Source organism: Rhinolophus sinicus, chromosome 16, assembly GCF_057876585.1.
Source record: "Rhinolophus sinicus isolate RSI-liver-muscle chromosome 16, RSI-T2T, whole genome shotgun sequence".
NCBI classification, from domain to species: domain Eukaryota; kingdom Metazoa; phylum Chordata; class Mammalia; order Chiroptera; family Rhinolophidae; genus Rhinolophus; species Rhinolophus sinicus.
In genome coordinates this window covers 29,469,980-29,480,773 of record NC_142516.1, presented here as the reverse complement: position 1 = coordinate 29,480,773, position 10,794 = coordinate 29,469,980, and the positions used below count along the sequence as shown (strand labels likewise).

General features: G+C 44.2%; 1 long non-coding RNA gene across 1 annotated transcript; it reads right to left on the bottom strand.

Moving 5' to 3' along the window:
• Nucleotides 1–279: 279 nt before the first annotated feature.
• On the bottom strand, nucleotides 280–9,439 carry LOC109446095 (uncharacterized). Its single transcript, XR_016019504.1, has 5 exons — nucleotides 8,446–9,439; nucleotides 7,510–8,321; nucleotides 7,167–7,367; nucleotides 5,473–5,575; nucleotides 280–3,479 (listed from the first exon to the last, which is right to left on the bottom strand). It is a non-coding gene; the product is annotated as an uncharacterized LOC109446095 (long non-coding RNA).
• Nucleotides 9,440–10,794: the final 1,355 nt, after the last annotated feature.

Sequence of the window (10,794 nt, the reverse complement as noted above, 5' to 3'; positions counted from 1 at the left end):
ATTTTACTGGAGAATTCTAACAAAGTTTTAAAGAATCAACACCAATTACACAGTCTCTTCCCAAAAAATAGAAGAGGCAGGAATATGTCTCAATTCATTTTATGAAGCTAGTATTACCCTGATACCAAATCAGATAAAGGTTATACAAAAAATAAAAAACAAAAAAACTATAGACCAGTATTCCTCATAAATATAGACAGAAAAGTCTTTAATAAAATATTACCAAATAGAATTCAGCAATATATGAAAAAATTATCCATCATGACCAATCAGAGTTTATTTCAGAGATGTAAGGATAGTTCAATAGTCAAAAATTAATCATTGTAACATTGACAGTTAAAGAAGAAAAAAGCCACATAATCATATTAATCAATGCAGAAAAAGCATTTGACAAAATTAACACCCATGCATGATAAAAACTCTCAGAAAAATAGGGACGAGGGGAACTTCCTCAATTTGATAACCTACAGCTAACTTTACACTTAATGATGAAAGACTGAATATTTTTCCCAAAGATCAAGATCAAGGCAATAATGTCTACTCTCTCATCACTATTATTCACCATAGTAATGAAGACCTATCCAGTGCAAAAAGGCAAGAAAGTGAAATAAAAGGCATACAGACTGGAAAAAAAGAAATAAAATTGTCCCTATTTTCAGATGACACAATTTCTACATTGAAAATCCCAAAGACAAACAAACCATAAAACAAACAAACAAAAAAAGTCCTAGAACTAATGAGTCCAGCAATGTCACAGGATACAAGCTAAATAAACAAAAAATTATATTTCTACGCACTAACAATGAAAATGGGGACATCAAAATTAAAAATACAATAGCATTTACAATCACTTAAAAAACTCAGATGTAAATCTAACAAAACATGTACAGAACTTGTATTCTGAAAACAATCAAATGCTGATGAAAGAAATCAAAGAAAATCTAACTAAATGGAGAGACATATCATCTTTATGGTTGGAAAACTCAATATATGAAGGTGTCAATTCTCCTCAAATTGACATAGGGATTTAATGTAATTTCTATCAAAATCCCAGCAAGAGGTTTGTTGATATAGACAAGAATATTCTAAAATCTACGTAACGGCAATGGAATTAGAATAGTTAAAACAACTTTGAAAACGAGTAAAGTATATCTTAGTCATTTTGGGCTACTATAACAAAATACCACAGACTGAATGGCTTATAACAATAAACATTTATTTCTTGCAGTTCTGGAAACTAGAAGTCTGAGGTCAGGGTGCTAGCATGGTCGGGTTCTAGTGAGAGCCCTCTGGACTGCAGACTACCGACTTCTTGTATCCTCACATGGTGAAAACAAGGTGAGAGAGCTCTCTGGGGTCCTTTTAGGAGGGCACTAATGCCATTCATGAGGGCTCCACCTTCATGACCTAATTACTTCCCAAAGACCCCATCTCCTAACTCCCTCATATTGGGGCTTAGGGTTGCAACACAAGAATTCTGATGGGACAAAAACTTTTAGCCTATTGCTAGGTAAGAGGAATCATTTACACAATTTTAAGACTTCTTATATACTACAGTAATCAGGATTGTGGTATTGATAGAGGGACAGACACATAGATCAATGAAAAGAACAATAACTAATTGATTTTTAATAAGGGTGCAGAAGCCATTCAATAAAGGAAAGACAGCCCTTTCAACAAATGGTGCTGGAGCAATTGGACATGCACAGAAAGCAAAACAAAAACACTGCAACCTAAGTCTCATACTTTAGACAAAAATTAACTTAAAATAGATAATGGATTTAAATATAAACTGTAAAACTAGAAAATTGTAGACAAAGCATGGGAAAAAACGTTGGGATGTAGGACTAGGCAGGCAAAAAATTCTTAGATGTAACACCAAAAAAATCCACTAAAGTAAAAATTGCTAAATAAAACTTAATTAAAATTAAAAATGTTTGTGAATGACCCTGTTAAAAGGAATAAAAGACAAGCTACAAACAGGGAGAAAATATTTTCAAATCACATATTTGACAAAATACTCATATCTAGAATAAATAGATAATTCCCAAAACTCAACAGCAAGAAAACAAACAATCCAACTTGAAAATGGGCAAAAGAGATATTGCACAAAAGAGGATATACAGATGGCAAACAAGCACATGAAAAGATGTTCAACATCATTAGCCACTGGGGAAATGCAAATTAAAACCACAGTGAAATATCACTGCATACCTATCACAATGAGAAAATAAAAAAGTAGTGACAACACCAAATGCTGGCAAGGAATCAGATAAACTGAATCACTCATACACTGCTGGTGAGAATGTAAAATGGTACCGCCACTCTGGAAAACTGGCTTTTTTCACTCAGCATAATTCTCTAGAAGTTCATCCAAGTTGTGTGTATTGGTAATTTATTCCTTTTTGTTGCTAAGTAGTATGCCATGATATGGATGTACTAGAGTTTGTTTATTTACCAATTGGAAGACAGCTGGGTTTATTTCCAGGTTTTTTTGGCTCTTACATTCATGCATACATTTTAGTGTGAACAAAAGTCTTTATTTCTCTGGGATAAGTGCCCAGGAGTGCAATTGCTGAGTCATATGGTTGTGGCATGTTTAGCTTTGTAAGAAACTGACAATTGTTTTCCAGCTGTAAACAATGGGAAATGCTGCACCTGAGCAACTGGCTGGGTGTCAGTCCTCCAGGCCATCGTGGTCAAACTGTAAAGAAATACAGGGGAATGAGGAGCACAGAAAGATAACACTGGGTGGTGGCTGTCTTGGGCTGGGAGGAGCTCGGAGGCGATAGGGCAGAGGAATGCAAAGGGCTCTCAGATAATGCGCTAGTCTCAAGCTGAGAGGAGGGTTCAAGAATGTTCATTTGATGATGACGAGGTATATTACATCAATCCCCTCTTTTATATGGATTAAATATTTCACCCAGTGCTTTTTTTTTAAATTAAATTGTATTGGGATGACAGTGGTTAGTAAAGTTACAGAGGTTTCAAGTGTGTAATTCTGTGATACATCATTTATATATCCCGCTGTGTGTTCCCCACCCAGAGTCAGTTCTCCTTCCATCACCATATATTTGATCCCATTTATCCTCATCGACCATCCCCTTCTCCCCCTTACAAAGGACACTGCACTTGGATTCAGAAGTCTTGGGTTCCACATCTATATAAATGACTTACTACCTGAAGCTCAGAGAGGTTGTGACCTAACCACCTATGACAGCCACCTTAAAACTAGCCTCCTGACTTCTAGCCCAGTGCTCATTCCTCTACCCGATTCCATGGCAGGGCTTCCTTTAAGTTCCATTCTCTTGTGCAGAAATGGTTAGTCACATGTTCCAGGTGAAGGCTGTTGAACGCAGGGCTCCAGGGTCACCAAGCACACAACTGCCTATGTAATCGGCACCCTCTGGAGGCAAGGGGAGTGGTGCTCCTTGAGTTTGTGCAGCCCTGGTGCTCCTAGTTCCCCTGGAGGAGAACTTCTGAAAAAAGAAATTGGCCATTGGGTTCAGGACAAAAAAGATTGTCTATGGCAACAAAATCATTATACAGGAGTTTAAAATAAGGTTAAAACTTCTAAATCCAAACCGCCCTCCAACATCCAGTCCACCTCTTTATCATAACTATTATCACGGCCCAAATTTTACCCTTTACAAAGCATCTTCACACGCATTATCCCAGACCAACCCAGCCAATGCTTGCGCTGACTGAATCCACAGCTAGAGTTGGGCCTGATCTTTTTCCGCTTTGGCAAGTGGCTCAGTGATGTTCCCTATGGGCCTCTCTCTCCCTGTATGTCCCCTGGGGCAGTCCAATCTGTAGACCACCCTCAGGGCCCTTACAAAATCCCCCCAGTAGAAATGGATCTTTGTTAACCCCATAACATCACTATCTTGGGTGTTTGTAAGTTTGGAGCCCCTAGGGGATTCGTCTCTTTATTCCTCAGTTCTTAGGAATCCACTAATCAGAGTTTCTCAACCTCAGTACTATTGAGATTTGGGGTCAGATAGTATTTTGTTATAGGGGACTGCCCTATGTGTTGTGTTGTGTTGTAGAACACGTGGCAGTATTTCTGGCCTCTACCCACTAGAAGCCAATGCACCCCCCTTCCGCCTCCCCACCCTGTTGTGACAGCCAAAAATGTCTCCAGACATTACCAAATGTCCACTGAGGATTAAAATCATCCCTTGGGAAGAACCACTGCCCTTAGCTATGAGCACCTTGAGGAAAGGGCAGTGTTTTATGCACTTTGTGTCCGCAGTGTCTAATACTGTTCTGGCACATAGGATGTGGGAAATTCAACTTATTAAGCAACTACTATGTGCCAGAGATAGTGTGACATAAATCACTGTTGACCAACCTTCAGTCATTCACAAGCCAACTTCTTGTTTTCTGTCATATGTGCATGCAACCGATACTAGCATTAACTTGATATTTTCCTTTACAGTCACTCATTTTAGCTCAGATCAGCCACCAACGTGGTACCTACAGTACCTGATAGAGAGAGGGTACTTACTAAGTATATGTGGACTATAAATTAATTTCCTTTTGCAGTTTTCAGTATCAGCTTCATGGAAAGAAACGGATTCACTGATTACCTCTCTGGTCAATTAGGGACCTCTCACTTTTGTAACAAAGAAATACCAGAATTTTGAAATTTTGACACAGTGGGATTTTCTTTCCCATTTGTGAACAGACCATCGATAGCGCTCTTGGCCCCCGGGTGACTGCTCTGTGTGGCAATTCAGGGACCTCACTCTTTTGTCATCTGAAGGCCCCACCATGCTCTGGGTTTCTGTCTTACTATAAATACAGACAGCAAAAAGGGAAAGAGTGTGTGGAGAAGGCACCCTTCTTCTTCACAGTGAGGCCCAGAAGTGACACACATCACATCTGCTCACCTTCCATTGGTGAGAACCTCTCCCCAGGCCCCAGCTCAGTGCAAAGGGTCCTGGGAAGCAGAGTCGCTAGCTGGCTAGCCACTTGCCAGTGATGACTCACCACTGTGGCACCAGGTGCACCCATCTTGGTCAACCCCTCGCTGGCCCTGCCTCAGGACACGTAAGACACTGTCAGCTCACATCAGATGTCTGCTTTCACCCCCAGAATGTCCTCGCCACAGCACCCTATCATCCAGGCCAGCTAACCACACCTCTGATGTAGCCAAGAAGCAGAGTTGAAAAACTCTTGTCTACAATGGGTTCTCAAATCAGCACGCCCACCTCATCCCTCCCACCCTTTGCCATTAGACAAATGGTAAAACCAAGAGAGGAGAAAGGACCTCTTCAGGATTGCCGAACCAAGTCAGGAGGCAGTACAGACTGAGCTGCCTGCACTAGGCTGGTGGCAGTGGGGCCCATCCACCCACCTTCCATGGACGCGGCCCAGAAGAGCTTATGCCAGCACCCTGACACCTCTATTTGGATCCAGGCCCTTTCAAAAGGAGCATTTCAAATAGGAGCCATCAACACTTACAGAGGGTGGGTCTTAATCCATAGAGGATCATTCGCTTCACCCAAGTGATGAGCCGTCCATCAGCACCTCCCATTCTTCCACCAATTATCTATCTGCTAATTATCTGGGATTAAGAATTGACACGGAGCGACATGGTCATTAACCACATATTTGCACGGCTTATTCATGTTAGTGGGGCTGCTCAGTCTCACCGAGTCAAATTGGACACGCCCACAATGCTGCACAACACATTTACATCTACTTGGCTGTCAGCAGCCTATAAAGGATTGCAGGATGTGTTTACTTCCAAAGGGACTTGGCTCTTGGCAAGAGCTTTTTTGCAGGCATGCTGGGTGTCTTGGCTTTCTGGCAGTACGGACCGTGGCTTAACTCACAGCACACATTTCCATCATTTGTCAAACGTCGTTAGCTCAAGCACAGTAGCAGGCACAACACTGGCCCCAGGAGGTTTTACACAGATGAATGAGACACTGTTCCTATAACTTCAGAAGTTTACCTCCAGTCACGGAAACACATGCAAGCAGAGAGAGCTGCGAGCCGTGAGAGAGGGGAAAGCAGCTTGTCATGGGAATGCAACACCAGGAGAGATCTGTTTGGTCTGAGAAATCAGGAAAGGCTTCACAGAGGAGGTGGCATTTTTAGCATAGAGCCAGAGAGAGAGAGAGAGAGGAATTCCAGGCTGCAGGAACTGCAAAAGCAAAGGCCCAGAGATGTGTGAGGAGAATAGGGAGTGATCCATTGTGGATGGCACACATGCCACAGGTGGAAAGGAGGTGTCCTGGTAGATTGGGTCATTTCAGAGAACATTGAACGTTCTGCTAGGGTTTGGAAATGTTTTCTCTGGGTATGAGGAACATGGAAGAAATGTTGTTTTGGTGTGGATGTGTGGGTGGGCGTGTTTTAGTAATCTTTTTATTTAAGTATAACATCCATACAGCAAGTGCAAACCTTTTCACAAACTGATCACTCCTATATAAGTAGCAGCCAGATAAAGATACAAATTGCTACTAAAACTCCAGGAATCCCTTTTGGACCCCTTTTAGGAACTCCCCAATCACAAGAGAAACCACTATCCGGACTTTAACACCATAAAGTAGTTTTCCCTATTTTTTTGCACCTGGCTTCTTTCACTCAGCATGTTTTAAGACTCATCCATGCTGCTATACATAATTGTAGTTTGTTCTTTAGTGTTGCTAATACCCCTTGTATGAATGTATCACGATTATTAAGGAACATTGTATAGTTTCCAGTTGGGGGCTGTAAACCTTCTTGCACATGTCCTTTGGAGCTTTTATGGATATACCTGTTGGGTACCTATCTAGGAGTGGAATTCTGGGTCGTCAGGTATGCATACATTTACTTGAATAGATACTGCTGGTCTCCCAAAGGTGCTTGTCCATTTGCACAGCAGAGCATGAGAGTTCTCGTTGCTCTATATCCTCGCCAACACTTGGTGTTGGCAGGCTTTTTAAATTTTACTTGTATGCTTGTTTGTCTGGAGGGGAGTGACACGACCCCAGCTCGGTTGAAGGATAGTCACTCTGGAAGCAGCACAGTGTGGTCAGAAAAAGGAGCTGGCACAACGGGACCAGGCATGGACCAGGCGGCAAGGTCCAGGAGAGAGGTAATGAAATCAGTGGCACTAGAACTAGAATTTTAAAAGGCTGATTAAAAAAAAACAAAAAGGCACTCACTGTGGGTGTGGAATACGCAGGATGCGGACACAAAGTAGAAGAGGGAGATGGGTGAAGATTTCTGTAGGAGTGGCTGGCTGGGTGAGGGGTGTCAGGTTTGAAAGCAGGAGAAAAAAATCCTCGTTTGGGACACCTTGTGTTTGTGATGGAGGACGATGAGAGGGAGACGTCCGTTAAACTGTTGGGTATATAGGTCTGTTGCTAAGGGATGAGGTCAAGATTGGAGACATTGAGTGAGGATTTATCATCACAGAGATAGGGGTTGAAGTCAGGGGTGTGGCTGCGATTTCCCAGGGGGGGTTGTGGGAATGAAGGAGAGGAAGGCCAAAGAGCAGCCACCTACCTTTAGGGGGTGAGCGGAGGAAGAAGAATGAGAGACATCGCTTCCCTCTGAAACGCTGGCAGGGGCTGTGAAGCATGAGTCAGGCCCTTCGAGCGCCAGCACAGCCTGGGGTCCATCTCACCAGCCAGGGTTTTCTCCTGAATGAACTTGCATCACTAACCTCAAAGCTGCATTGCGAAATTTGCATCAAATTGCACACCTCTGGCAGCGTCCTAGGGACAATGGGCACGAAAGACTCATCGCATCTTGGGGCTGGGAGTCCTCCTTCCCACCTCCACAACGTCTCTGCCAATTCGTTATCCAGCACCCCAGGCAGGGAACTCATGACTTCCCATGGCAGCCCATTCCACCGTCGAGGCAGTGAGGATGTAAGAAAACTTTTCTTACACATGCAATCTCGTGGAAGTCAAAGGAAAAGATAAAACTGCACTCCAATGACCCTGGCTAGGGTGAGGTACAAGGAGTCTGCATTCTGGATAATCCATTTCTAATAATGTATCCGCCAGCATCTTCCTGTTGGGGTTGGGGTCACAGCGTTTGACTCCCCACAGGAAGCTGCAGTGATTTCACTCCCATTTGCACACTGGATGGGAATGTGCTCCTCCGCGGCAGGCATTCCTCTGGCTTCATCAGGCAGTGAGTACTGCCCTGGAACATGGCCAGTGTCTCAGGACTGAAGCAGTGCATGCTACAGCACAGACCCACGGCTGCTGGCTGAGAGCGAGCCCACTGCAGGCAAGGTGGGCACAATGCCACTCTGCTCAACATTTGTTTTTCTAAATATTTACCTGCACCCGGCCCTGGGTGGGTCTCTGGAGAAGAAGGAAGACAGATATGATTATGAAATGCTCCCACCCTTGGGGAGACTGGTGGAAGAAACAGGCATGCAACACTGAACTTTTTTCCCCTCTTTGTATAAATTTCCCAAATACCTACCTAAGCAGCATCTGCATGCATGATCTGAAATGTGGAGATGTGGTTTCTGAAAAGACATCAGAGAAAAACTGCCCTTGAGCCTCAATGGAAAGGGTCTTATCAGCCAGTTAACAATTGACAGCATAAAACTCCAACGTGCTCATCTTTGGAGACGTTTGCCAACTGGAAAAGCACACACCACTTTCTCCTGACTAAAAGACATCCATTCCATTAGGAAACCTCAGGCTGAGGATTCTTAGGAGCTTTCCAGAATTTGCAGATTTTGAAAATGGATAGCTTCTATCCAAGATGATAGAACAAGATTATCTTTCTGATTCTACAGATTCCTTTTCCTTTCCCTTTGCTTGACCACTCATCTTGCCTGTTACTGTACACTGACAACCTCTATATTCTCAGTATGATTTCCATTATCTTCATCCTGGTACTTTTTGCCCCCGATGGTCCTAAGGATTGTCCGATCCACACACATGGAATCCCACTGAGCATGACAAGTGACCAGGGTCTCACTTCACAGTGAACGAGGTATGGGAATGAGCCCATGGTCATGGGCGCACTGCTTGGTATCACATAGTGCACCCACAGGCAGTGGGTGTCACAGAATACTGAAATGCTCTTCTCTGCACAGTGCCCTGATGCACCATCTCTGAGGCAACACCCTGAAAGGACAGAGTGCTACCCTTCAAGATGCAGTGTACTTATTAAATCAGAGAGCTCTCTATGGAGTGTACGCCCAGTAGGAAAGATAGATGGGACTGGGAACCAAGAGTGGGAGGCAGCATAAATGGAGTCGGCTCTTCCAGGGTCTCCCCTCTCAGTACAGGAAGTCCCTGGGCTCCTGTGCTGGTCTCTGGTGGTGGAGCCCCACTAGCATCTCCCTTTGTCTTACTCAGTGGATTCCCTAAATGTCCATATTCAAGCTAAAGAACCCCCACTGTGGCTCCAGCCTCAGCCCCTGCCCCATCCTAAGGTCCAGCCCAGTCTTGTCTCAAACCCAGCCCCCATCCCAGCCCCTCCCTCAGGCCCATCTCCAGTTTCACTCCCACTCTCTCACCCCATTAGGGCCTGGGGAGTGTCCTTCCCCAGACCCCAGGATGAAGTACAGTCTCTCATCCTACGAGAAATTCAACCCCTGGATTGGCACTTACTGCAGAAACGGTTGCAAGATTTGTGATTTTTGTCTTCTTTTGGTCCACATATCTCAGGAAATCTTTAATCTTCTAGCTGCCAATATTCCTCAGTGTAACATCGCCTTTTCATCACAAGCACCAGGCTTCATCCTTGCTGGAGAATTTCCTAACAGCAATGAACTGTGGCAACAGCTGGGGCACCACCTTTTAAAGACCTTCATCCATGGATACAGCCTTAGGGCAAACTAGCAAAGATATCTCTGGCAAAGGGCAAATATGGATTTTCACAGCTCTCTAGTAGAGGTCAAAGCAGCTAGAAAGAATCTAGGCACCCAGGAAGTTGCCATGTAAGGAGCCCAGAGAAGTGCCAGCTAGAGAATAACCTGCAAAGGGTCTGGAGCGTGCGTAGCCTGAGAAAGGGGTCCAAAATAATGAGGTGTTTAGAAAATTACCCTGTGAGGCATCTAGGGTCTGACTCTGAGGACACAGAAAGTGACTTGGTATGTCACTCAGGAAATGACTTATCAAGGGATTCAAGGGAGAACTTAGACAAGAAGCAACCAGAAAACCCCTAAAGATTTACTTGAACAAGAAGTTGGGTGTCTCCAGTAGAAGCTGTGTAGGTCATGTAGATGTGTGCAGGTCACGGCTTGTTGCCAACAATACACTGCCCCCTCCTAGGAAGTCCTATAGCCACTTGGAAAATGGAAATCCAGCACCTTCAATGACCCAGGAACACTATTTGCATACCTCTTGGAAGCTTTCCTTCCTTGATCCAGGCATTCAACAGGCACTACGAGCCCAAAATATATGGTTTTAGGGATAGAAATAGCGCTTACCTCTCAAGGTCCTCAAATCCACAAGGCTGTTAAGTTGACAGAGACCCTATCGAGGCCCCTTTCCCAGTTCACCTTTCTCAGTCACCCATGTTTCAGGAATGGCCAAGCTGAGGCTGCTTAGCTCTTTGAAAGAAACTCAGGCCGGTCAGGAGAGAAGCCGATCACACACTCAGCCCCATCCTGGGTAGTCCTTTCCCTGCCCCCTCAGCTTTGAGCAAGGAAGGCCAAGGGGCCCTGAGATATTGATCATGGTTCACACAGGACCCTCAGTGCAAGGAGAAGAGTAGACAAAGTTTTTAGCCCTTCACATCTATCATCACGGACAAATCATGGCAGAGTGGGACTGTACGGGAACCAAGAGAGGCAGTCCAGAGTCACTGCAA